The sequence below is a fragment of the Mercenaria mercenaria genome, chromosome 13 (assembly GCF_021730395.1).
Source record: "Mercenaria mercenaria strain notata chromosome 13, MADL_Memer_1, whole genome shotgun sequence".
In the NCBI taxonomy this organism is placed as follows: Eukaryota; Metazoa; Mollusca; class Bivalvia; order Venerida; family Veneridae; genus Mercenaria; species Mercenaria mercenaria.
Genome location: NC_069373.1, coordinates 80,122,324 through 80,149,235, shown reverse-complemented (window position 1 = coordinate 80,149,235; position 26,912 = coordinate 80,122,324). Strand labels below are relative to the sequence as shown.

Sequence of the window (26,912 nt, the reverse complement as noted above, 5' to 3'; positions counted from 1 at the left end):
GTTGTTTACTTGAAAACGAAGGTAGGGTGTTTATTCTGCGGACCGCTTTCTGAAATGCGACAATATGAGGGTACCTGACTTCAGCTGACTTGCATTTCACTGCATACTATTTAACACCCCTTTTTCTTTTCGTTTTCTTGAAGCAAATGTATGGATATCTTGTGGAATAGGTCTACGACGGAGTGAAAATCTAGAATCTGTAACAAAATTGTTCTGAAGTAGTTGAATTTTGTATGAAACAAAGAACAATTTCTTTAATTGGTATATAGCCATAATATTGTTTAATAAGTAATATGAGGTTATTTAACAGTGATGAGTTCTATACTGAATTTCATTGGACGAGTACACAGTGTTTAATTTAATAACCCATATATGGACAAAAATAACATATTTTTGGACGAGGCAAATGCCGAATCCAAATAAGGATTATTACTGCTTGTACGGCCCAACTTTGACGAAATCTTTCAAGGCCCTTAAGTATATTCTGTATCCGAAAGCAAATAAGTCTTAGAAGTAAGAAAGTTGCTTGTCCCACATCAACAGCTAAGATGTCTGAGATTTCAATATCTGTTGAAGGTGTTGGCTACTAATACTAGGACTATCATCCAACAAAGCCTGTAGTAACTGCTGAAATATTGCCAAAAATACTTATTAAGGAGCTACACCATGAACATCATCAATCCTCACTAAAATCTTTTACCTATCCCTTGAAACAGGTTTGGATAAGTGCAGTCGTCGCTTCCATATATAAGGAACCGACGAAAGGCCAAGGGCAGTACCTACAGGCTAATCTACCTCACATGCATTGCTTTTTAAACAGTATGGTAATTCACAATGATAATGGTTTACCTATCTAAAGTAGTACCAGCATGCCTTTCGATCTAAAAATAGCCTTGAAACTCAACTAATCAGCTTGTGACAAGCTTGAAAATGGTAATCAAACATATGTTAGTGTTATGGATTTAAGGAAAACACTTAACAAGGGTAATAAAAAACTAATAGACATAGATGAGCAGCTGGGATTCAACGCTCTGGCCCTTATCCTGCTGGACACGATTGATTCTGCCTTTGCGACCAGTGTAGATCATGGTCAGCCTCACATCCGTGCAGTCTGATCATGTTCTGCACTGTTCGCCATTCAGTCAGTATCTTTTTGGTATTCTAACCTTTTAACAGTTAAAGGTACTGTCCAAACTGAAAGATGGACAAGTTCAATAAAGAAATTTAGCACGGTAAGGATTAAAGGACAGCACTCAAAGAGATACAGTAGAAGACTACAACTCAGATATGCTAACTGTCCTATCCGGAGTTCACAAAGTGTCTGCTGTCTCTTTCTCTCCGACATAAATGATCTTCATGACCCCAACAAGCAAAGCCAGTTTCTTTGCAGATGATACTATAGGATATCTGACATTCAAGTCTTCATCAGACTCCCAAACCTGAGAAAATGATATGCATTCTCTCTTGAAACAGTGGAAACAGGACTGGTCCATTCAGCCGTAGTAAGTGTGAGTTGATGTGAATAACTGGGAAAAGTTATATTCTACATGACACTCCTTTAAAACCCTTCGCATACAATGTATAAAGATCCACACTGGTCAGCCCATATTACATCAAAAGCAAAAAAACATTTCGCCAAAGTATTATTCATATCTTACAAATGGATTTTTTAAAACTTTCAAATGTACAATCAGAAGCAACATTTTCGTACACTTTGAAAACAACCCACAATTAACATTGAGCCTGCTGGCGGTAAGTGATTCTGCCTTTGCGACCAGTGCAGACCAAGATCAGCCTGAACGGATCATCTTGGTCTGCACTGTTCACTATTCAATCAGTAAATTTTCAATAAACACCCCTTTGAATAATAAGTGGTACTGCCCAGATTAGATGATGGACCAGTCCATTGTTGTATTATAGCAGGGTAAATCCCCTCGTAACATTTTTTAACAGTTTTGCTTTTACAGAAATTTATCCCACGGTTTGCACAGCTATTTAAACTGAGGTAATGCTTTGAATAAATTAAAAGATGAAAAAAGAATTTACGCATTTGCTAAATTATAAATAAGTTTATTATTGTACGCATCAGCGTTGCATCCGGGAGCACTGATATTTCTTTGTGTACTGCATTCATAAATACTGCATAAAAACTGCTACTCTACCCATGCATTATTATGTCATGATATCAATCTTCACCATCGCTGAATCCCGAAGCATACAAAATTTCTTTGTAGTTGATTTAAACAGCATTAATTTTGTCAAATGCGTTTACAGACGACGTCACGGTGGGGAAACGTAAAACGGATATAGCTCAAACATTAGAAGCAAATACACTTTGGAGTTTGCTGTCAGGTTAGATTTTGATGTTTTCGTGTTTTATAATGATATATAAATAGAACATCGGATGGTAACAAATCGCTTGATCCTATCAAATAGTACGGCTATTATTGAAACATGTCTGTTCTGCAACAGAGTGGCCCAATAACGGTTAAAAGCTGTATTTTTGCTCACAAATGTCATAGGCAAAATGTATAATTCAATTATTAATTTAGAAACAATAGTTCTATTTTTGGATATGGTAAATAAACGTTGATACAGCAAGGTCTTGACTCTATGGGTGAAAAGAAATGGCGACAAATTTGTTTGTTTAGTTATCACTTTCGTTTTTGGGATATATCCGGTGCACGTACAATGTAAAATAGCGATAATTTCGCATACAATTAAAACCTTTTAATACTTCAATTAGTATATTGTTGTATATCGAAGACAGGTAATCACTTTTTGACATTATCATAACGAACTTAGATATTGGTCATTTGATCATATTATCATGTTTGGAAGATAGTTGAGACCTACTTTCTGTTTCAGTTAACTAACACGGAAAGGACGAATTTCAAGAAATTACCTTAAAACTTTAGCTAATAAGGTGTCATGGTCTATATAATAAGCGTAGATGGTTTTGGTACTAAAAGTTCTGCTGTATCAAGCGTTAATATATAAAGCCTTCGTGGCCGAGTGGTTAAGGATTTAATACCTCTATATAATAAGCGTAGATGGCTTTGGTACTAAAAGTTCTGCTGTATCAAGTGTTAATATATGCAGCCTTCGTGGCCGAGTGGTTAAGGATTTAATACCTCTATATAATAAGCGTAGATGGTTTTGGTACTAAAAGTTCTGCTGTATCAAGCGTTAATATATAAAGCCTTCGTGGCCGAGTGGTTAAGGATTTAATACCTCTATATAATAAGCGTAGATGGTTTTGGTACTAAAAGTTCTGCTGTATCAAGTGTTAATATATGCAGCCTTCGTGGCCGAGTGGTTAAGGATTTAATACCTCTATATAATAAGCGTAGATGGCTTTGGTACTAAAAGTTCTGCTGTATCAAGCGTTAATATATAAAGCCTTCGTGGCCGAGTGGTTAAGGATTTAATACCTCTATATAATAAGCGTAGATGGCTTTGGTACTAAAAGTTCTGCTGTATCAAGCGTTAATATATGAAGCCTTCGTGGCCGAGTGGTTAAGGATTTAATACCTCTATATAATAAGCGTAGATGGTTTTGGTACTAAAAGTTCTGCTGTATCAAGTGTTAATATATGCAGCCTTCGTGGCCGAGTGGTTAAGGATTTAGTACCACATGTCGTTGGGTTCGATGCCTCGCTTCGGAAGTAGAATTCTTCATGTGAGAAAGCAATCTAGCTAGTTAACAGAAGGTCGCTGGTTCTTCCTAGGTGCCCGCCCATGCCTGAAAAAATGCTCGTTGTGGACCTCGAGTCTTCCTCCGTTACTAGTAAAAAAATCGCCATATGACTGTAGGTTAACATTAAACAAGCATTCCAATATACTTCGAATATAAGTTATTCTGATAATGACACAGTGTTCAAAACGCCAGAAAATAAAGGATCTTCGGCTATTTAATAACATAAACTATCATTAACACATTTGTGTGGTGTATGTAAAGCCGTACTTATACGATTAAATGGATATTTGACTTTAACACATGACAAAAGGTAAATTCCATAAGAAATTTATTTAATTGTTGTGAAACTTGGAAAACTCTTTTTATGATTTTATATCTCCAAAAATATTCAGCATTTTTATACGCCCGATTTGGAAAAACGGACGTACAGTGTATTATGTTATGGCGCGTCCGAAACTTAACTCACTAGTATTCAAGGTTTTGGCGTAAAACTTTGCATATAGGTAGGCGGCTATGAGATAATATAGGTAGCCCATGAATCAGGTCGGAAGATAAAAAGTCAAGGTTACAAAAGGAGCTCAAAGGTCAGTCCGTGACTTAATGCCTTTTCAAGGTATTGACTTTACGCCTGTCATATAGGTAGGTCGCGATGAGAAGATGTCGGCCAAAACACAGTATTTGTGCACAAAACTGTCATTCAGATGAAAAATGAGCTTTCATGCAGAGCGTTGAAATGCTGAGCATCAAAATTTCAATACTTTTGTCATTCAAATTTACAGATACATTTTCCTTGAGCTTTTTAAGTACAGGTCAACTTATGATTGCGAACACTACAACAAGCATTTAACAACTACAGTTTTGTTAGAAACAAAACTCCTGTATTCAAGGCTTGTTTACACAGAAATGGCAAAAATGGAATATAACAAATTAATGAAAATGCACTCTACTTGAGATAAGATTCCAAATAATATATTTGTTGACTTTCCTAACAGACGTTTAACTTTAAAAATGAATACACAGTTTTTAAGTATAACATTTTTCTTCCAAGTAACTATTTTCAACATTTTTGTCTGGCATAATCACTATTCTTAAAATTACAGTAATTTTAACTGTTTACAGTTAATAGGATTAAAAGAAGTATCTATCACTTTGGTTGAGGACACTAGAACAGTAAACTCTCAATACATGTTCTACTTAATTTACACATGTTTGTGTATATTTATTTATCTAATTAATTTTTTTTTTTAAATTTAAAATTACCCCTTTCATTAATAAGTTGAGATATGAAAATTTGACCTATGCATTGGAGAGTAGTGTTATCCTAACAGGGAATACGCTGGTCAGTTTAGCAAAATCATGAAACTTTAGGAATTAATCTATCTTTTGTAAGTACGCAGTTCAATAAATTGTGAAATAATCTATACTTTAACAATTAAAATGATTTGATTTTTATCCATTTCTCCAGTTGTATACCCCGGCATTTAAATAGAATTGACAAATATTTGGTTGACTGGGACACTGACAATGTAATATGTCTAAATCATTAGCTTTGTGTTTGAAATCACATCTGAAGTAACAAATACGTTTTTTTTTTTTGTTGCTTCTCCGGTTTGTTTGATGGTTGTGTTTTTGTTGTTTAGAATAGCGCTAACGATTCTTGTATAATTTGCAAGAAGTCCCCATTGTCATTATTATTTCTGTTACTGAGTCTGTTTCACGAAGCATACTTCTGACAAAGCTTAAACTAAGAGGAAAGATGTTTCAGGAAAATAAGTCAGATAAATCGCAGGAACAGTGTAAAATTAAATGTTAGAATTTTACTACAAGGTCGGTTTTAGGACAAATTTTAAGATATTCTTATGTGAAACTGATCCAGAATCTACATTTATAACGGGACAAACTTATGAGCTGATAGTCTTATTAACCTTTTACAATGCACGTACTCGTGTTTCGTTAAACGGCTTCACATTTGGCTGCATGACATCAAATTTTGATACGCAGCTCCAAATCACACAACACGGTTTCAGTATGCATTAGACGGTGCCAAGCTTTAATGAATCGTTTCATTTTACACTGCACGAACTCATGTTGCGTTAAACGTCTTCACATTGGACTGCATGGCATCAAGTTTTTATACAACGCTTTTAATTTCACAAAGCGGTTTCAATATGCACAAGACGGCGTCAAGTTGTAATAATCATTTCATTTTACACTGCACGCACTCACGTTGTGTTAAACGGCTTCACATTGAGCTGCATGGTATCATGTTTTGTTGGATGATTTCATATTACGGTGCATCGCAACCGCAACAAGTTTTTCAATGCATCGTTCCATGTTTAAATGGATGGAATGAAGTTTTGCATTGAATGGTTTCAAAATATAATGCGTTGAATGCAAATATATTGGACGGGATGGAATTTTAGACTAGACGGCGTTGAAATGCACTGCACTGACTGACTGACTTATTTATGAATGGATTGTATATTTACTAATTTTGGCGGTTACCGCCGCCTATAATATAAATAAACACATGTCAGTGACTTCCTGGTTTTGGGATTAAAAAAAACTTATTTACAGTTTATGTTATTAATAATAACACATGTACCGGTGGTTAGCAACAAATAATCACATGACGGCGACTTCCTGATAACCTCAAACATTATAATAGTGCAAATGGTAGGCAATATAATGCCTCCTTAAGAAGGTAACCGGTCTACGCCTGTAAACAAAGGTTTTTATATATCAAAATGGTCGTAAGGAACTGTAGATTACAGAACTGCTTGATGCAGTTGCAATTTGTGTGGTAGATTACCGAAATTCAAGATGGCGTCCAAGATGGCCGCCAAAATAGATAGGTTTACATTTATTTACTTTTCCGTGTAAAATAATAGCATATATTGTGTTATTAAGCTGAAACGGACTGGATTGTAAAATATAAATAAGATAAATGCAGTAATATAGTGAAAAGAAACAAATAATACCATAATTAAGCAATCTCTGGCCATAAACAGACAGAAATAGTACATTTCATAAGGGTTTCCAAACGGTTTTGTTCTGTATGTATTCAATATTGCATCAGTACATTAACTACAGATGGTCACTTTAAATAATACTTCTTTAACATTTTTCATTTATGGTACACAACATACATTTACTTTTCCAGCTGGTTATTTATCCGTGTAATTGACATAGTTAATTCCCTTGTTACAATTTTTGCCATGAAAAAATCTGAGAAAGAAAACAACTATAATGTATTACGCGCTTAAATAATTTCTTGTAAGGACAATCTTCTTTTAAGATGTAATGTGCATATGTAGATTTTGAACTGAATTAAAGAGCCATACCTTGTTCATACTAAAGTGGTGGTATGAACAAAAACAAGAACACCACCGTTTTCAGACAATTAAAGGTATGGCATCCTTCGTACGAAGTACAAATGCAAGTCATATGTAACTCATATAACTCTAGAAACTAGTACATTTATACAGAAACATTGTTGTAAAAATCCAAACAGTCTAGGAGGGCTTGATGCCATTTTTATGTATTTGTCAGTGAGTAGCGCTCGATCCATAGTAGCTTTTGAGGTTAAAGTTTTTCGGCAACCTTTGTTTTTGTGTCATATCTTTGTTGTTATTGCTTATATCTTACTGTAATTTCGCATAAACATTGTCCAGCATACAAACAAAGTATGTGCAGGGGCTGGATCCATTATACCAAAGGTCAAGGTCACCCAGGTGTTATACTTTGGTTATTTTTAAGGTTAAAGTTTTTAGGCAACCTTTCCTTTTCTGTAATATCTTTGTTACTATTGCTTATATCTTACTGTAACTTCATATAAACATTGTCCAGCATACAAAAAAAAGTATGTGCAGGGGCTATGCCCATTATACCCAAGGTCAAGGTCATCAAGGTGTTATACTTGGGTTATTTTTAAGGTTAAAGTGATTCGGCAACCTTTGTTTTTCTGTCGTATCTTTGTTACTATTGCTTATATCTTACTGTAAGTTCACATAAACATTGTACAGCATACAAACAAAGTATTTTCAAGGGCTGGGCCCATTATATTCAAGGTCAAGGTCACAAAGTTGTTATACTTTGAACTATTTTCATGTTAATTTTTTGAAAGCTTTGTTTATAGACATATCTTTGGTTCTTTAAAAGATAATGACTTGAAATTAGAATATTTCTTTATAATGTGTTTACAATCCCCATAACTCTAATTGTATTTTTGACAGAATTATGCCCCTTTCATACTTTTCTTTTGGCAATCTTTGCTTTCTTGAGGTTACTTCAGTACAATATAAGATAAAGACTTGAAACTTGAAATGTATCTTTATCATCAGCATCTGTATGAGTGGTAGCAATCCCCATAACTCTGATTTGTATTTTTTACCAAATTTATGCCCCTTTCATACTTAATATTTTTGACAGTCTTCGTTTTCTGGACATAACTTTGATACTATATAAGGTTATGGCTTGAAACTCAAAATATATTTTTACCATCATCATCAGCATGTGTGGTAACAATCCAAATAACTCTAGTTTGTGTTCTTGACAGAATTATGCCCGTTGGTGCATCTTCCTTTTAAAGTAGAGGTCTCTTATTGAGACATATATTCATTTTACTGTCAAATCGCCGAATAGTCGAGCGCGCTGTCTTACTGACAGCTCTTGTTGGGGTTAGAGTCACACCAACACAAAGCAGATCATTGGCGACTTTCGCGTGTTTGATGGCGGGGGAAGGCGCTAGGTGCCCCTTTGTGCATTATTTGATGCACTAGCAGCTACTTGAGTAGAACCACCGACTTTCTATAAGCTTGCAGGATGCTTCCTTAGATAAAGAATTCTACATGCCAAGCGAGGGTTCGAACCTACACTGTGATTGTTTGTGGTGGTGGGATGGGGATGGGTGTGTGGGGGTGGGGGGAGAGGGGAGGTAAGTGATTTGAAGTCAACAACATTAACCAATCGACTAAAGAAGTTCTTATTCCAAATTAAATTGTCTTCTTTACTTTAATGTCTCAATTTCTGTAATGTATCATCTTTTTTCTCTTTTTGCTGACAGATCTTAATTTGTTTTGACAAGTTGAATTCCTTCTGCAGTTGTTTAAAATCAGGCCAGGGCGCAGTATGCAGTTTATATGTTTTTACGTTCAACAGGGTATGTTTCAAGACAGAAATTAAACATAACCTCTACATTGTCTTGATTGTTTTTTGGTGATATTTAAACCTACAATGTCCAATCATGTGACCTTGAAGTACAAAACAGACTTGACCAAACCAAGTATGCAACGAAGAGAATAAGTTCAAAGATGCTTAGCGGCAGCAGTAAAAAGTCTCCCCACACTGTTATATTTCTGTTCCGTTTTAATCAAAGAGTCCATTTAAAGATTATGTATTATAGAGATCCGCTTTAGTTGGATGTGTCAGGCGTGTTGCACATTTCATTTTCTCATTAGAAAACTCAGTCACATGTTTTATTATTTTGCTTTGTTCTATGCTTTCATGAGATCTTCTTATCGAGTCTATTAATAAAGCAATAATAACAGATTAAATATAGATACCAACTTCAATTTTGTGTCATGTAAACGTTTTTACATATACATTAGTTATAAACACATATTCGTAATGGTTAGAGACAGACGATTGAGTAAAGATAGAACCAAACTGTAAACTGTTGAATGTAGAAGTTGAGTCTATCATCTTTAACAGGTTATCTCCCAAGTTGCTTTATCTGTTATAAAATACACCCCATTTTTGTTGACAAAGAGTGCAATGTGTAAATGCATTTCCAAAGGACAATACTGATTATTTGCTAAAGGAATTATAACATTGTCGGTTTGTCTACGAAGTTTTGAAACAAAAATATTATTCAATTTGGCAGCCATCATGGACACCATTTTGGATATTAGTAATGTTCCATAAAGATAACCCTTTTATCAGCCTCTTGGCAACATATCATACATTTTAGTGCATTTCAATAAGATATATACAATTTTGTCGCGGTGAGCGACCTGTGAAGTTTCCACATTTTCTATTTTATATACAATTTAGTACTCCTGTATATCCACAAGGCTCCATATACAGAAATTTAACAATTTTCGGCGGCCATTTTGGATGCCATTTTGAATATCAGTTATATACCACATATGATGCAACTGCATCATGCAGTTCTAGGGAGTCAAATGTGTAAATGCATTTCCAAAGGACAGTATTAATTATTTGCTAAAGGAATTATAACATTACCAGTTTGTCTACAAAGTCTTGAAACAAAAATCTTACTCAATTTGGCAGCCATCCCGAACGCCATTTTGGATATTAGTAATGTTCCAAAAAACAACCCTTTTATCATCCTCTTGACAACATAACACACATTGTAGTGTATTTCAATAAGATATGTACAATTTAGCACCCCCGTATATCCGTAAGTCTCCATATACAGAAATTTAACAATTTTCGGCAGCCATTTTGGACGCCATCTTGAATATCAGTTATCTACCACACATGATGCAACTGCATCATGCAGTTCTGTAATCTAGAGACCCTAACAGACATTTTGGTATATAGAAACCTTTCTTTACTGAGATAGACCGGTACCTTGTCAGATATGCTTAGGTATTTGCAGCAGTATTAGAAGCAAATACACTTTGGAGTTTGCTGTCAGGTTAGATTTTTTATATTGGTATATAAATAGAACATCGGATGGTAACAAACCGCTTGATCCTATCAAATAGTACGGCTATTATTGAAATATGTCTTCTGCAATACAGTAACCCGATAATCGCTAAATGCTGCATTTTGCTAACAAACGTCATAGGCCAAATGTATCTTCAATTACTAATTTAAAAACAATAGTTCTATCTTTGGATGCGGTAATAAGCATTGATAAAGCAAGGTCTTTACTCTATTGGTAAAAAATGGCGACAAAGTTGTTTGTTTAGTTATCACTTTCGTTTTGGGGATATTTCCGGTGCAGGTACAATGTAGAATAGCGATACTTTCGGAAACACTTAAAACCTGTTAATACTTCAATCAGTATATTGTTGTATATCGAAGACAGGTTATCACTTTTTGAAATTATCATAACAAAATTAGATATTGGTCATTTGTTTGGAGGCTAGTTGAGACCTACTTTCAGTTTTAGTTAACTAACACGAAAAGGTCTAATTTAAATTTCACAAAATTACATTAAAACTAAGCTAATAAGGTGCCATGGTCTATAAGCGTAGATGGTTTGGGCACTAAAAGTTATGCTATATCAGGTGTCTATATATGAAGCCTTCGTGGCCGAGTGGATAAGAACTTAGAACCACTTGTCGTTGGTACAAACCTCGCCTTCGTTGCCGAGTGGTTAAGGATTAAGTACCCACATGTTGTTGGGTTCGATGCCTCGCTAGGGAAGTAGAATTCTTCATGTGAGAAAGCAATCTAGCTAGTTAACAGTAGGTCGCTGGTTCTTTCCAGGTGCCCGCCCATGCCTGAAAAATGCCCGTTGGGAACCTCGAGTCTTCCTCCGTTACCATAAGCAGTAAAAATATCGCCATATGACCGTAGATTAACGTTAAACAAGCATTCCAATATACTTCTGACAATGACACAGTGATCAATACACTAGAAAATAAAGGATCTTCGGCTATTTAATGTTTATAATTTGAGAGAAGATAGCATGCGCTGTTGGGGTCTATGCTATATGCTATAGTCAGAATATGATATCGCCATTGTGTATAAAAATCAAGGAAGAATATCCAACAGGGAAAGCCACGTTCAAAAAACGCAGCCTCCCCAAAGACACACACGGACAACTCTTGCACACTATACACAAACATGAACACAAAAGGACAAAACAAACAAATACATGAACACAGTGGGGCACCGCCTTGGAACGGTCAGTGGCAAAACCACCACTGGGAAGCCTTAACCGGTTTATGGTGCACCTAACCTCACTCTTACAGAACTACCACTTTTTTAAAATGAATGAGATCAAAATTTATAAAGGATCGAATTTTACCTAAACGCATTAGTGTAGTGTATGTTAATAAAATCTGGAAAGTAGATCCCTCAGAAGCACCGAGAACAAGGCAAATAGTGAAAATTGCAGACTCGGTTTGATTGAGTCTGTTCATGGGCAGTAATTGAAAAAGCAACACTGCCCACGCCCCCTAGCACCGGCTTAAGCAGTATTCAATCTTCAAATCTAAATGAGTTGAAATCAATGATCCCGAAGGAAGCCGTACTTTACGACTAAATGGATATTTAACTTTAATGCATAACGAAAGTAAATTCCATAAGAAATTTATTTAATAATTGTTGTGAAACTTAGAAATTTCTTTTTATGATTTTATACCTCCAAAAAATATTCAGCGTTTTTAAACGCCCGCTTTGGAAAAACGGACGAACAATGCATTATGTTTTGGCGCGTGCATCTGTCCGTCTGTCAGTCATATTCAAGGTCCAAAACATAACCCAGTAACCATTCAAGTACGTTGGATGGAAAATGAACTTTCATGCAGGGCGTTGAAATTCTGAGAATCAGAATTTCAATCCTTCGGTCATTCATATTTATATTAGTTTTGCTTTAGCATCATTTACAGATATATTTTCGTTGAGCCGTTTTAAGTACAGGTCACCTTATGGTTACGGACACTACAAGAAGCATAAAACAACCAAAATTTTGTTGGAAACAAGACTCTCGAATTCATGTTTACACAGAAATGGCAAAAATGGAATATAAAAAATAATGAAAATGCACTCCACTTAAGATAAGATTCTATATAATAAAATTTGTTGACTTTCTTACAGACGTTAAACTTAAAAGAATGAATACACAGCTTTAAGTATAACATTTTTCTTCCATATAACTCTTTTTAACATTTTTGTCTGGCATAATCACTACAGTTAACATGATTAAAAGAAGTATTTATCACTGTGGTTACAGACACTAGACCACATGTTCCACTTATTTGCTACCTAAAGTACACATGTATGTTTGAGTATCTTCATGAGATCGACCTTTATTTATTAATGAATCTTTTTTTAAATTTAAAATTACCCCTTTTATGAATAAGCTGATATAAAAATGTATTGTAAAATTCGACCGATGCGTGGGAGAGTATTGTTATCCTATCATGGCATACGTAGGTCAGTTTAGCAAAATCATGAATCTTTAAGAAATCTGTCTTTTGTAAGTACGCAATTCAATAAAATGTGAAATAATCGATACTATAACAATTAAAATGATTTTATTTTTACCCATTACTCCAGCTGTATATCTCGGCATTTAAACAGAATTGACAAATGTTTGTTTAATTGGACACTGATAATGTAAACGTGTCTAAATCATTACCTTCGAACACAATCACATCTGACGTAACAAATGCGTTTCGTCTGTGCTGCTTCTCCTATTTGCTTGCTAGTTGTCCTTTGTTGATTAGAATAGCACTAACAATTCTTGTTTAACTTGCAAGAAATCCACATGTGGTTTCCCCATGTTAATCTTCTCTTACCTGTTATCTTTTATACCCGTCTAGGCATTCAAGTTTTATATTTACATGTTTCTTCTAGTAGATAGCTACAATGATAAGTGGTTTGCTTTCCAAGCGTGTCAGAAAAGGGAGCATCTAAATAGAATAGCAAAAAGATCCGACTACATTATATTATTATTCGCCTTCCGATAAAAATATAGTTCCTAATTTTTATTAAAATATCCTTAAATAAAGAAAGTAAAGTAGTATCGATACAATATTGATCTTTGTTACCAGAAGAAAAAAAAACAACTAAATTTAGCTATTTTTTTAACTTTTATTTTGAAGTTTTGGTATTCAATTGATTAAGATTTTTTTGACGGAAGCCATTTTGTTCGTGTTTTCTTTTTAAAAATGATATAAGATTGCGCATGCAATCTCTTGGAAAGGGCTATACTTGATATTATGACATATAAAAATAAACGCAATTTTCATTCTCTTTAAATGTAAAGTGAATGTAAGTATTTGTACATACTCAGTGCAATTAAAACTTTACATTTTGCTGAAAATGGTTTTCAAGAAAGTTGTTAAACCCACTTGTGACATGGCCTTGTCGTACATGATCAAGAATATTGTATTCTGGGTAGCAGAACGAAACGCTTTGGGTATATTCACACCAGATAAACTTATAGACTTGTTACTGCAATATTTAGCGTTTTTACAGGAATGTTTACACTCTAACTTCCTTCCAAATTACATGATTCCAAGCAGAAACCTACTTCTGGGAAAGGGGACACCACACGACAAGACGAGATTAAATCGCACTTTAACGGACTTGTTAAACGACAGTAATTATGTTGTAATGCGGTTAGACTTAATTCGAAATTCTATTAGAGTCATACATCAAAGTCCAGTTAGTGCAAGAAGATACTCTAAAATAAGAGATGCTGTTGAGAAACATATTATGCTAATATTGCTCAAAGTCTCTTCTACAATGTCGCCAGCTTTAATGCTACAATCTACCTTCATATATGATGTGTTGTTTGAATTTTTCAAGGACCCTTCTTTCCTCGAAATTTTGTTTCCCTGATGAATCTTCTAAATATGGATCTATTATCCTTTTCTAGTAACCCGGGGCAGGTTATGCAGTTGATCTATAGTCTCTTATCATGATAAATAATGATAAAATTGCACATTTAGACAATATCATGATGTGTATCTAACAGAACTGAGGTCCAGTTTTATTGGTGGGTGATGACCTAAGGTGCCATTCCAGACATGTGCGGCACGTGCGGGCTTTTGGGTAGAAACAGCGATATTTGATAGCTTCCTAGTATGAATAAATTCTACTTACCGGTGGTAATGAATTTGAAGATTTTACTTTTTTTAAACAGTAAATGTATTATAATATATTATACACACTGTTGGGAAAACGCTTATCATTTTTGAAGAGAGAAACCTTAACAAAAATGTTTGAATTATCTTTCTTGTAAACTACATATCAACTTTAAAAGGTACATTGTTAAAACATGTCTTGTATAGCACATATGCTTATTCATAATACCACAGTCAAAGACGGAGAGGCATAGGTCTTAAATCATATTATTGACAACCGGGTTTCAATCGCGCGAAACAGTCTACTTCAAGTTCTTACGGTTTTGAAGCAAATCTCGTACTGTATATTTTATTAAAACAACTATAGAAGAACACGGATAGGCCTATAAGATTTATCAGATTCATTTTATGGCATTTGAATCTACATCAAAAGAGATGAGACAGGAAACATGACTCTTCTTACATAATGTTGAGTTATTTCGTATAAAAGCAATTTTGGTTAGAGCCAGTTTTATGTTGATCAGTTTCTAAATGTGGGGACATGTTCTTTATAGCTAAATGTGAAAACAACCAAAAACGATTCGCTATGTTGGCACACTTCTGATGCCAGATAAACAATACTATAAAATTTGCATTTTTCTCTTATGGGGATATATATAGTTTGAAAGAAATGAAGAAAATTTAGCGAATTGTCCCATCGGAACGGTCTTCGGACAAGATAAGATTTTTTTCATATTCATTTAGAAAATTTATTCGACTATTAATTATAGGTTATTAGATTTGTATCGAGAAATATGCATGAGTTCTGCCGCGGAAGAACGAGTGCATATTTCTTTATATAAAACTAATAATCTTTTTATTACATATACGCATCTCCAAAAGTTGCGCAATATTTCCGCTGCAGAACTCATGCATATTTCTCGATACAAATCTGATAACCTATAAATATATACTTGTTATGCCTTTTGCTATAGGTTGAAGTAAGTCAACTTTTTAAAGAGAAATATTGTCAAGATAACCTATACATTATAGTCCGTTCAGCACTAAGACAAGAGATCATACCATACAAGGCACAAAACTTATCAAAAACAATTGATTTTGGTAGAAAGCACTGCAGTCCACAAAAACAAGTTGCATTTTGTTTAAATTCCTTTAAACAGTGTGTACATACCACGTGGTTTGTGACGTCATTTCCGGGTATTACGGCAAGAAAATTTATAAACAAATCCGTCGATTCAAAACTTAAAAACACCGTAAGTATTTCATTTTTTCACCGATTTAAATAATTCTTTTACGAGGCTCAAGCCAAGATTGTGGGCTATAAACACAAGGCAACGTTTTTCTGAAATTCTAAGCAGTTTTTGAAAGGTTCGTTCCAACCCTGAAATTCGGCAAATTCTTGGAGGGTAATACGGCAAGAAAAACCCGTATTTTACAAAATAATGTAGAATTGCTTTCCTTTACATTGTTGTGTCTATCATTGTGTTTATTTCGATTCCAAGACGGCCACTGAATCACTTTACTGGAAATAAAATGATAGGTTTCTCTGTGAAAACATATGTCTTCGGAAAATGCTAATACGGCACGAATGATATGACGGCAAGTAGATTCATGAATACACATATTGTCCCTAATAGCAGTTGAGACTTGGTTCTTTAAAACTACTTACTTCTGTCAGCAGGTAAGTAAATAGGGTCTACCTACTTAGTGCATGGTATGCTAAACTAGACGGAACCGTTTATAAACAGTAAAGCCCTGTTTCATTTTTGAAGTGTTGACAATTTTTCGTATGCCTAAAATTTATTAGAAAGAATAAGTCTGTGGTCTGTTTCAAAATTATTGTTACCTTTTCGTGCACTTTCAGTCCATAGGAAGGATGGGGGCTTTGCTGTACAAGCAGTTGTACTATGTGAGCGATAAAGGACTGCCATAGCCGTCTCGAGATTATTTTTTAAAGTCTGCCTGTTTAACACAACTTGAAAATACTTCTTACGAATAATGTTGGCAAGTAAACACGGTGACTGTAAAGGCATAATCTTACATTCCATTTTACGACCATGATTCTGAAACGATATTTTGTACGATTGTAATATTGTTCATAAAAGATATTTATCGTTTGTCAAAAATAATTTGATACTATGACAACATACGTACAGGGGTCTGAAGAATGCATGTAATACTGTACAATTTTGATATCAAATTACGCAAAATCTTAAGAAAATTCAAATTTATAATGTTACGTTTATCGAACAAGATAAACCTTTTCTTTTCATACTTTTGCTTTTATGCCCGCTTTTTAGGGCATAAAGTTGTAGCACTTTCTGGTTTCATCATTTATATGACTGGATATATAATTTTTAAGTTTTATGATAAGCCCAAGTTATCTTCAGTAATGATTCTGTGATGCTTACCAGAAGTAGGGTCATAATTTAGTAGTAGACAACTGTTTCATTACATGACCTGTATTTGGAAGATGTTACACCGTCTGTGATATGTTTTATTTACCAACAGACAGGTATGCCTCAGGAGCAGATCAATATCGCACTTATGTGTGCTCTTTGACTACTAGTAATCACTAACGCTTCCAAGAAGTTTTACTCAAACTCGAATTTATTATATTCTTCTAGTCGTTGGTTTAGTTTAAACGCGTTAAAAGTGTCCAGATATTTGAGAAAATATCTTAACACATTACGTTTTGTATATTATTTTTATTTTTTAAAGGTGAATCTGCATTTTACACTCTAGTATGACATACAAGAAGTACTGCATACACATGTATATTTTTGTTATTTATATATGGTTTACATTGATTAAACTGTGATTAATGGACGGTACGACAAATGCAAAGTCGAGATGGAAATGCTTTGCTCTTAGAATAACTTTATATCACATACAGGTGTTAGTTTGAGTTAAAGCTAATTTTGAAATACAAATTTATCACAAAAGGATGCTGCACAGTCTTTATTTATGAACGTTGATTACTAAGTTTCAATGTGCATAATATGTCCTTGCGTATATGGAAACTACAAAGCTAGCTTGGTGACCTTTTATTGATTTTGCATTTGTTATATTGCCATTGCTTTGTTGGGTCTGATAAAATGAATATTTCCAATTTTACTTATATTTCACTGTTATGTTTTACATTTCAAAACGTTTAATAAATTTCTAAAATTTGTTACTTGGTATCTGCATATACATGTACTATAATTTAATGTGTTAATTTTATGTTAATAAGTAGCTTCATTGAAATTTTATCTTCTGTACGTATCCACGATGTAACAAACTTTACATTTGAACTCGCTTGTTGGTTTCTGTGTCAGAACACTGACGTCTTAGATCGTTTCCCAAGTTTAAGTTTAGTCTTTGTTTTCGTCATTACTCTGAAAAAAGTTTTTTTTAAAATACGTCATCAGAGTATTTGTCTTTGCTAACATCAACCTTTTTCTTAATCAAAGTTTAGTAGATCTACCACCATAATCACGAAATCTCAAAGACTTAATCCTATATAAAGTTTCGATACATTATCAATTACTATTATTGATAGGCATTGTTCAGAGGCCCAACTGTCACTAATGCTTGATTAGTAGATTAGTATACACATAATGTTAAGATGTAGGATGTATTTTCAATTTTAAACACTTTTTGTAGACATTTTGGCAGTTTGAATCTTTTAAGATGGTTGTTAGCATTCGCGGATGCAACAGTATATATACATAAGGACTCATTTTCAAGATACCTCTTGAGACTATAAATAAAGTAGAAATTAGGAAACTTCTCTTGAAAGCTCTAAATTATTAGATAACAAGTAATGAAACAGAAAATTGTTAATAGATCTACTAAACGATCTTTAAGAAGCGTTGAAAAAAGCCGTTCTTTCATATTACATCATACCGAAATTAATCTTAAAAGCTAAAGAAATCTGCAAACGGGGTTTATACATGAGGAAACGAGTCTCACCCTCAATAATCCGCGAAACTATTCGTAAAGGAACAATAGGTGTATTCATGATTCTACTTGCCGTCGTATCATTCTTGCCGTATTAGCATTTTCTGAAGACACATTTTTTCACAGAGACACCTACCATTTTATTTCCAGTAAAGTGGTTCGCAGGCCTTCTTGGAACCGAAATAAACAGCGGTGAAAGACACAGCAATGTAAAGGAAAGCAATTCTGCATTATTTTGTAAAACACGGGGTTTTCTTGCCGTATTACCCTCCAAGAATTTGCCGAATTTCAGGGTTGGAACGGACTTTTGCAAAAACTGCTTAGAAATTCAGAAAAACATTGCCTTACGTTTATAGTCAACTATCTTGGCTTGAGCCTCGTAAAAGAATTATTCAAATCTGTGAAAAAATGAAATACTTACGGTGTTTTTAAGTTCTGATTCGACGGATTTGTTTATAAATTTTCTTGCCGTAATACCCGAAAATGACGTCACAAACCACGTGGTATGTACACACTGTTTAAACGTTTAATTTTAAACGTATATCTACCTGAAGATGTATTTTAGTGCATTGTTTTGATCTTGGCCCACAAAAGAAACATGTATTTGAACAGATTTGAATAGGAATATGAATAGATTTTTAGGTTTGAATAGAAACTTATACTTAATTAGATTGTACAAGAAAATTAAACTGATAAAGAAAGTTATTTGAATTCATTTTTTATTTGAAAATGACCACCTTTGCGTGGAAATAAATTCTGGATAAGAACTAATTCACCCTACTGAATTGACAGCGATCACAGGTTCAAACTTTTGATTTTTATTTGCCGCCAAAGAAACTTGGGTTCTGCCTGATGTCTTGATAAATAAACAATCCATTCAATTTCAAAATATCAGTCAAGGAGTTTTATAACAACTGAATCGAGCATTATATCCGAGACTCAAATCCTGACCTGCAGCTTTAGTTTGCTTTGGTGCATTTAAACACAAACTTCCTTCTCATGATGAATGAAACATTCTACACAAAATTCACAAATATTTTCAAGTTGTATAGAAGGTATGGACCAGATGAATATCAAAGGCTCAGATATCAAACCTTCTAGTGTAACATTGACATTTGGCTTGCGCAGGTGGAGCATGGGTTCTCCAGGTCGTTTTGAGTGAACATTCAGAAAACACTATGACAGAACAAAGCATTTATGTTTAGTACATGCAATCCCGATGCTCACGTGGAAATGATGAAAATATTCACTTTCTTAAATTATAAGAGGACAGTTTTTGAATAACTCTGAGGGGGCGGTATCTGGCGGTGTGTAACCGATCATATAATTCCTATAACAGAATTATAATCATATCTATCAGTCAAAACACTGCAGAGTTAAAAGCCCTTGTGCATACTGGCATTATTTGTGCATGAGAGATTGTGACATAATTATTTCAATAGCGTCAGTTGAGGCACAGCAGATTTATGTGCCCTTCAAGTTAGACACAATCACTTCCCTTGCGGAGGTATTAATTACATTCAGTGATAGCTTTAATTTTGTATTGTTTATCTCTTGTTTATTGGAACACGTGATTCCAAGTACATAATTATAAGCTGTTTTATTGTATTTGTAAGAGTATCGACAAGTTTGCAATCTTTTTTTCTTGATTATGATATTAATATTACTTTATATGTATTGAAGAATACATGAAACGTCATTAAGCTGATCTTATCAGCAAGACAAGCGAACACCCTTATTCTAACGCATGTTTTGTCATTTCATTTCTATAGTACATATGTATATATCTTAAGTAAGGAGTAAGGAGAATAGACATTAAAATTGGTTACAAAACATGTCTGAAATAAAAGTTATTCAGAGCTATGTAAGTGTTGCATTTAAAACATTTTTTTTAACCGCGGAGGTTCGAATTTTATTAGGTGTATATGTCCCATAGTTTCAGATTACATGGCACAATAATCCGCCATAATTAGACAATATGTCCAGCTCAAAGGTCTCACTTTGAGATATGAGATAAGTTTCTATATCATTTTTTTATCCAGTCAACTTTGACATGCATTGATTGATATCTAAGAAGCGTTGCAAAATCCTTCATAAAAAGACGATAGGTCATGTGCAATGCCCCTTGCAAAAAGGTTAAGGTCACGCTGTAAGACGTTTTACTCCAGACTACACCTTGACGCAATAACCATAACAAAACAGTGCAAGACGTTCGCGTGTGTGTGTGTGTTGAGTTTATTTATAGTCGCCACCGGTTGATACCATATGGGCGACTGTTGCTGCAATTATTCCCTCCTCCTTCGTCACATCATCTTTTCTTCACTCCCTTTATAATACATCATTTATTTTATCGTAATTATATGTCTTCTGTTGTGTGTCATCGTAGTTATGTAGTGCCTTCTTATGTTGTAGTCTGCGTAGTTATGATGTAATCTGCGTAGTAATGTTGTAGTCTGCGTGTTTATCTTTCTACAGTTCAGACCTCCTTCCTTTTCTTGCTATATAAAACGTCTGGTCCTCCGGAATGCATCCCGCCGCCATGATCTGTGGTACCCCCCTCGGTCGTCCACATAATTAGTCCCCTTCAGCACTCAGATACGGCAAGCCTTTACGTCGTTGTCGTCACCAAAACAGACCGCAATTTGTTGGCAATATGCGACAATTTCAGCAAAGTCGACCGCAGCTGACGTCCCTCAGTGCCCAGTTCGAGTCCCTGTTGAGTCGAATCCGCTGCCATCGGTCAGCTGCCGGGTATACGTCAAGAGCCGCAAGAGCGCACCAGCCACATCGGTCATCAACCCGATGAGAACGGTTAAAAGCAAAGTAAAAGCAGGTTAAAATCATGCTGTCGACGTAGATATCCAGCAGGGTGCAACTCTTCAGGTTCTCAAGTCGTGGCGCGGCTCACCATGTAGACCACCGACAAAACGACGTTGTACATATCGGCAGGATGCATTCCGGTTGATTGTTGTTCCCTTTTTACGGCCACACTCCCCGGTTTTAGTCATGTGACGCTAACTAGGTCGACAATATACAGACAATATACATGACCCAGTTAGCGCCATATGTGCCCTCTCCACGGCGTGCACGCACCGGGGAGCTCGGAGAGGAAGACGTTCGCAGGAGTCCATTCAAAATAAACAGAATTCCGCTTAAGCCTGTGCTTACGGGTGTACGGGGTATAGAACATACTGAGCAGACTCGAACAAACCGAGTGTGGCGTTATACTTTGCTTGGTTCCGTTGTATGTATCTAAATGGTCTTCTTATAGATATCAGAGCAGTGTGTAAGTATCCTTTGTTGGCAGTTAAAAGACCTTAAGTCACACCGTATTATTGGATGTGTTACATTTAGGGATGGGAACGAATATTCGAATATTCGAAAATCGGTCTAATATTCGAATATGAAAATCAAATTCGAATATTCGTAAATTATTGTTTTTTTTTTTCAAAATAAGTATCATTGATTTTTGTGCAATATGAGCTTGCTAATTCTACAGAATAAAACCATGTCATGTTTGTTTATCGCGTATCAAAAGATGTCCAATTAATAAGACAATAGCAATGCATACTTGGCAGGGGCCATCGTTACGGATGGACAGTTTGCAACAGGCGTCAATGTGTCAGATGCATGTCAAAAGATGTCCAATTAACAAGAAAATTGCAATGCAAAATTACCTGGGGTCATCACTACGGATTAACAGTTTGTATTAGGCGTAAATGTGATATCTTTTTATCTTTTGTTCATTTTTATTGGCGCCTGTTTTATGTAACAAGTTGTAGAAATTTTTTTCGAAAACAATACCAAACTTGTAGATATGTCGATCTTTTCACAATATTTTGTACGACGTTAAATTTCAGACCATCCGCAGAATCGGTTTTCATCCACAATCGGCCGTATTCGAATTAAATTTTTAAGTACTTTATAATAAAATCAAGAAACAACATATGATTGATGCATAAGTTCATGTTGAAGGAGGTTTAAGTCTCCTTACTAGCTTTTTACACGACGATTTTTACACGCCGATTGAAAATTTTCAAAATGGCGGCGGTAAGACAACAGCGCGTCACGTGTCTAAATGGGACGACCTGCTATTTTTAGATAAAATTGCGACGATCTAAATTATAATCGTTTTGATTTTTTTTGTATCATTTTGAAGCTAAAACACTGAATTGGTTAAATATGTTCATGATTATACTGACAGAATCGTGACATAATACGCTAGGATCGGCGGGTTTTGCTAGGTAGGATCGGGTTACCCGAAACAAACATTTTTTGGCCTTATTACGTACGATGATCCATGCTTTAAACAAATGAATATGTTGTGTATATGCCAAACACTTAATAAGAATTGAAAGCTTCCATTAAAGCAAACCGAATATTCGAATATGGCAAACCGAACATTCGAATATTGATTTCAGTATTCGTTCCCATCCCTAGTTACATTTGATATGTACTTATTACAGAGAATTACATTTCTGCTTTCAAATACACATTTCGTTACATACAAGGCTCATGGTGATATGATGTATATTTAAAATTGATTTTCGTATATGTGACAGAGGGAGTTTACTCTGACACATCTCCTGTTCTTATATATAGCAGTATACCTTCCCTTATACTTTCACTATGGAGCCTTTCAATGTTCAACTTTTAACGAACAACGCAGAAAATCTATTTAGATTGACACGACATTTTCATCGGACTGTTTGTTATTAGGAAAGAATGTGCTATTAGCTATGGTTGCATATTTCTGCATACGATAATCATAAAATTTGCATGACAATTTTATGAACTTTCGAGAAAAAAAAACAATACATTTCGCGAAAGATTGAATAAACTTTCGTAAATTTAGGAGAACGTTTTCGTGAAAATATTAACTGGTTATCGAGACTATATGTCAAAACAGTTGTCCGGAACTGCAAAAAGATATTTTTATAAAGACAACTTCTGTAGCAATGTTAATGGTTTCCTGTTTGGAGTACCCATACCCAACTTCACTCATGATAAGCAAATAACGTGCCAAAATAGCCTCATCTTCTTGAGAAAACAGAGGTGGTGGACCTGACTTAACTGTCTCTGAACTAATTCTACCTCTCACACGATCTTTGAGTGTGGTCATTGGTACACACAGTACCTTTTGGCAGCCCTTTCAACAGGTATCCCTTAATTTAAAACAGCCTCGTATGCATTTGTCAGATCCTGAACATCATATGATCTATAGGGCCCCCTCACTTTGCTAGAATTCTGTAAAAATATATAGAGAACATTAAAACAGGACTGAAACAATATATCATATTCGCATTTATTGCATAAGGGGACCATGTTGGCTTGGTGTACATTATTAGCACTGTGTGGTATAGGTTTTGGATAATTATTATATTCACAACAACAACAAAGATGGCCGCAGATGCAGACGATCTGTAAAAGTTTTTCATGCGTTCTAAGTAGTAAAATAAAGGGTGTATTTAAGGGACAGTTTTGGGATTAGTTAAAACATGTATAAAAAGGTATGTTTATCATAATTTGATGATTTACTTACCATTTTTATATCCATAATGGTAAAATTAGGTCATGTTACGTACTGTCAAAACATCACGTGATCGCCACCTGACATGCGCGCGATTTGCCAATTAACCGAAAATTACGACACCGTCGAAAATATCTGTCCGTCGAAAATGGATTACGTGGGGACATTTTAAAAGAAATTAAGAAAATTTAGCGAATTGTCCCAAAGGAACGGTTGTCGGACGAAGTAAGTCTTTTTTGCATATCAGTTAGATAATTTATTCGACTACATAAAAAATCATAGTTACTTGTTATCTTATTCCGCATGTCTTTTGCTATTGGTTGAAGTAAGTGATAAGTGATTTTTTAAGTGAAATATTGTCAAAATAACATATACATTATAGTCCGTTCAACAAGATACGAGGAACAAATCTTATCATCGGTGCATGCCTTTGAACACAAACTCTCAACCTTTTCTTGATGAGTGAAACATTCTGCACAAATTTTACAAATATTTTCAAGTTGTATAGACGATATGAACCAGATGAATATAAAAGGCTTAAATATTCAACCTTCTAGTGTAACATTGACAATTGGCTTGCGCAGATGGAACATGGGTTCTCCAGGTCGTTCTGAGTGAACATTCAGTTGCAATTTTATATATTTTCTTCAATGAGCTAAGAAAATATGGACGGGCCTTCGTTTGTGACAATGATCTAGAAATGGCACAATGGAACAAAGGTTTTGAGCGTGGTCGTTAGAAGACGGGCACAAAAAGGGACAGACGAAGCGGTTGGAGGAGAAAGTTAATACTCTCTATTTCAAAGTACTCAATATTGAATAAAAACTGTTTTGAGAAAACACCTAGTCCATATCCTCTGAAGCCGACACTGTTGCGAAACAACGAAGACACTATGGCAGAACAAAGCATTTATGTTTAATACATACAATGCCGATGTTCACGTGGAAATGCCGAAAACATTCAGTTTTTAACAAAATTGTAAGAGGACAGCTGAGGGGGCGGTATATAAGTGATTATATAATTCCTATAACAGAATTATGTTCATATCTATCAGTCAGTAGACTGCAGTTGTGCATACTGTCATTATTTGTGCGTGACATATTTCATTTCCGTCAGTTGAGGCACTGCAGAATTATGTGCCCTTCAAGTAAGACACAGTCACTTCCCTTGCGGAGGTATTAATCACATTCAGTGATAGCTCTGATTTGTATTTTCTTGGTTATTATCACGTGATTCCATATACATATAAGCTGTTTTATTGTATTTTAATGGTATGAACAAGTTTGTAATCTTTTTTTTCTTGAATATGATATTAATATTATTTCATATGTATTGAAGAATACACGAAACGTCATTAAGCCGATCTCTGATCAGCAAATTAGGCGAACACCCTTATTCTAACAATTGTTTTGTCATTTTATTTCTTTATTGTTTGTCTTCTGAAGCCCAAAATAAGGAGAATAGAAATTACAATTAGTTCAAAATATATCTGAATTAAGAGTTATTCAGAGCTATATAAGTGTTGCGTTTTCAAACAGCGAAGGTTAGGATTGTAATCAAGGTATTTATGTGTTTGTCACAGTTTCAGAATTACATGGCACAATTATTCACCATACTTAGACAATATGTCTAGCTCAAAGGTCTCACTTTGAGATGAGAGATAGACTTTATGAAATTTTTCTTATTTTATCAACATTTTTTTCATGTATGTATCTAAATTGTCTTCTTATAGATATCAGAGTAGTGTGTAAGTATCCTTTGTTGGCAGTTAAATGACCATAAGTCACACCGTATTATTGGATATGTTACATTTGCTATGTACTTATAACAGACACTCTATTTGCTTGAATAACATTTCCGGCTTCATATACACATTTCGTTTTTATTTTGAAGGTGGTCATATGCGTTATTAGTCGCCGGTTTAGAATTTATTTTAAAAAAATGATATTGTAAATAAAAGAAAAATAAGGCAGTTAATGAAAGGTTTACATAAAGAAATAAGGAGCTGAAAATTACATACGATTTTTATTATTTCAAAAGATAGCTTTTTAGGAAAATGGAAAAATGTATAAAGAACTTATCCCTATATGAATATCATTAAATGTGTCAGTTTCAAGTTAATCCAGGTAGAGTTATCTCTTCACTGCTCCTGTCAAATACGAGGTATTCCTCTAAAATGCTACATGCCTGAGAGATTATTTACAGTAGATTATGTGGTGTATATAGAATAAACTGACCTTACCTTTGTTGTAGAAGTAATTAGGTTAACAGTTTATAGATCAAGTATCAGTAACATTTTTACTCTTATTTCCGAGAAACAATATGGTTAATTATTGTTGTGTATCACTTTTGAAATGGGTTTGGAGGATTCCATTTTCCAAAGGACTAGACATTAAAAGACAAATGGAGGGTAGCTGTGAATAAAGAATGGCAAATTATGGGATCCTTCAAAACATGACTTTGTTTGCTATAGGCATTTTAAACCAGAAGACTACACAACAAGTGAAAAACGTAAGTACACATTTTCTGAATTAATTGCATTATAGCATAATTTGACAAAAATATATTTAGTCTTAAAGTCATTGATGTACTAGTATTCTTGATATTTAATTCTGACATGTGTTTACAAAAATATTCCTGATTGATTATAAGTTATTTCAATTAATTTTCAGACAAAAGAATGCGTTTGAAGAATGGAGTAGTTCCGTCTGTCTTCTTCGAGAGGATGTCCACAAGCTCACTTGAGAAAATGGAATTGAAAGCGAGACGGAGAGCGAGGGTTGAACAAAGACGTACCAAAAAATTGGCATAATCTTCACAACAAAATCCGGATTCATTGAAAATACCAGATGTTCAGGTGGAAGTAGAAGTGTCCAGTGAAACAATATCAGAGGAAGTTTTGAGCCCCGCAACCATAAATATTGCCATTCAATGTGAACTT

General features: G+C 34.6%; 1 protein-coding gene across 1 annotated transcript in view; it reads left to right on the top strand.

Moving 5' to 3' along the window:
- Positions 1-10,335: 10,335 nt before the first annotated feature.
- Positions 10,336-26,912, top strand: part of LOC123529613 (uncharacterized) — a 32,159-nt gene continuing 15,582 nt past the window's right edge. The window contains exon 1 of the mRNA XM_045310008.2: positions 10,336-10,364. The gene's annotated coding sequence lies outside the window, so the exon portion shown is untranslated. The remainder of the gene's footprint in view (positions 10,365-26,912) is intronic.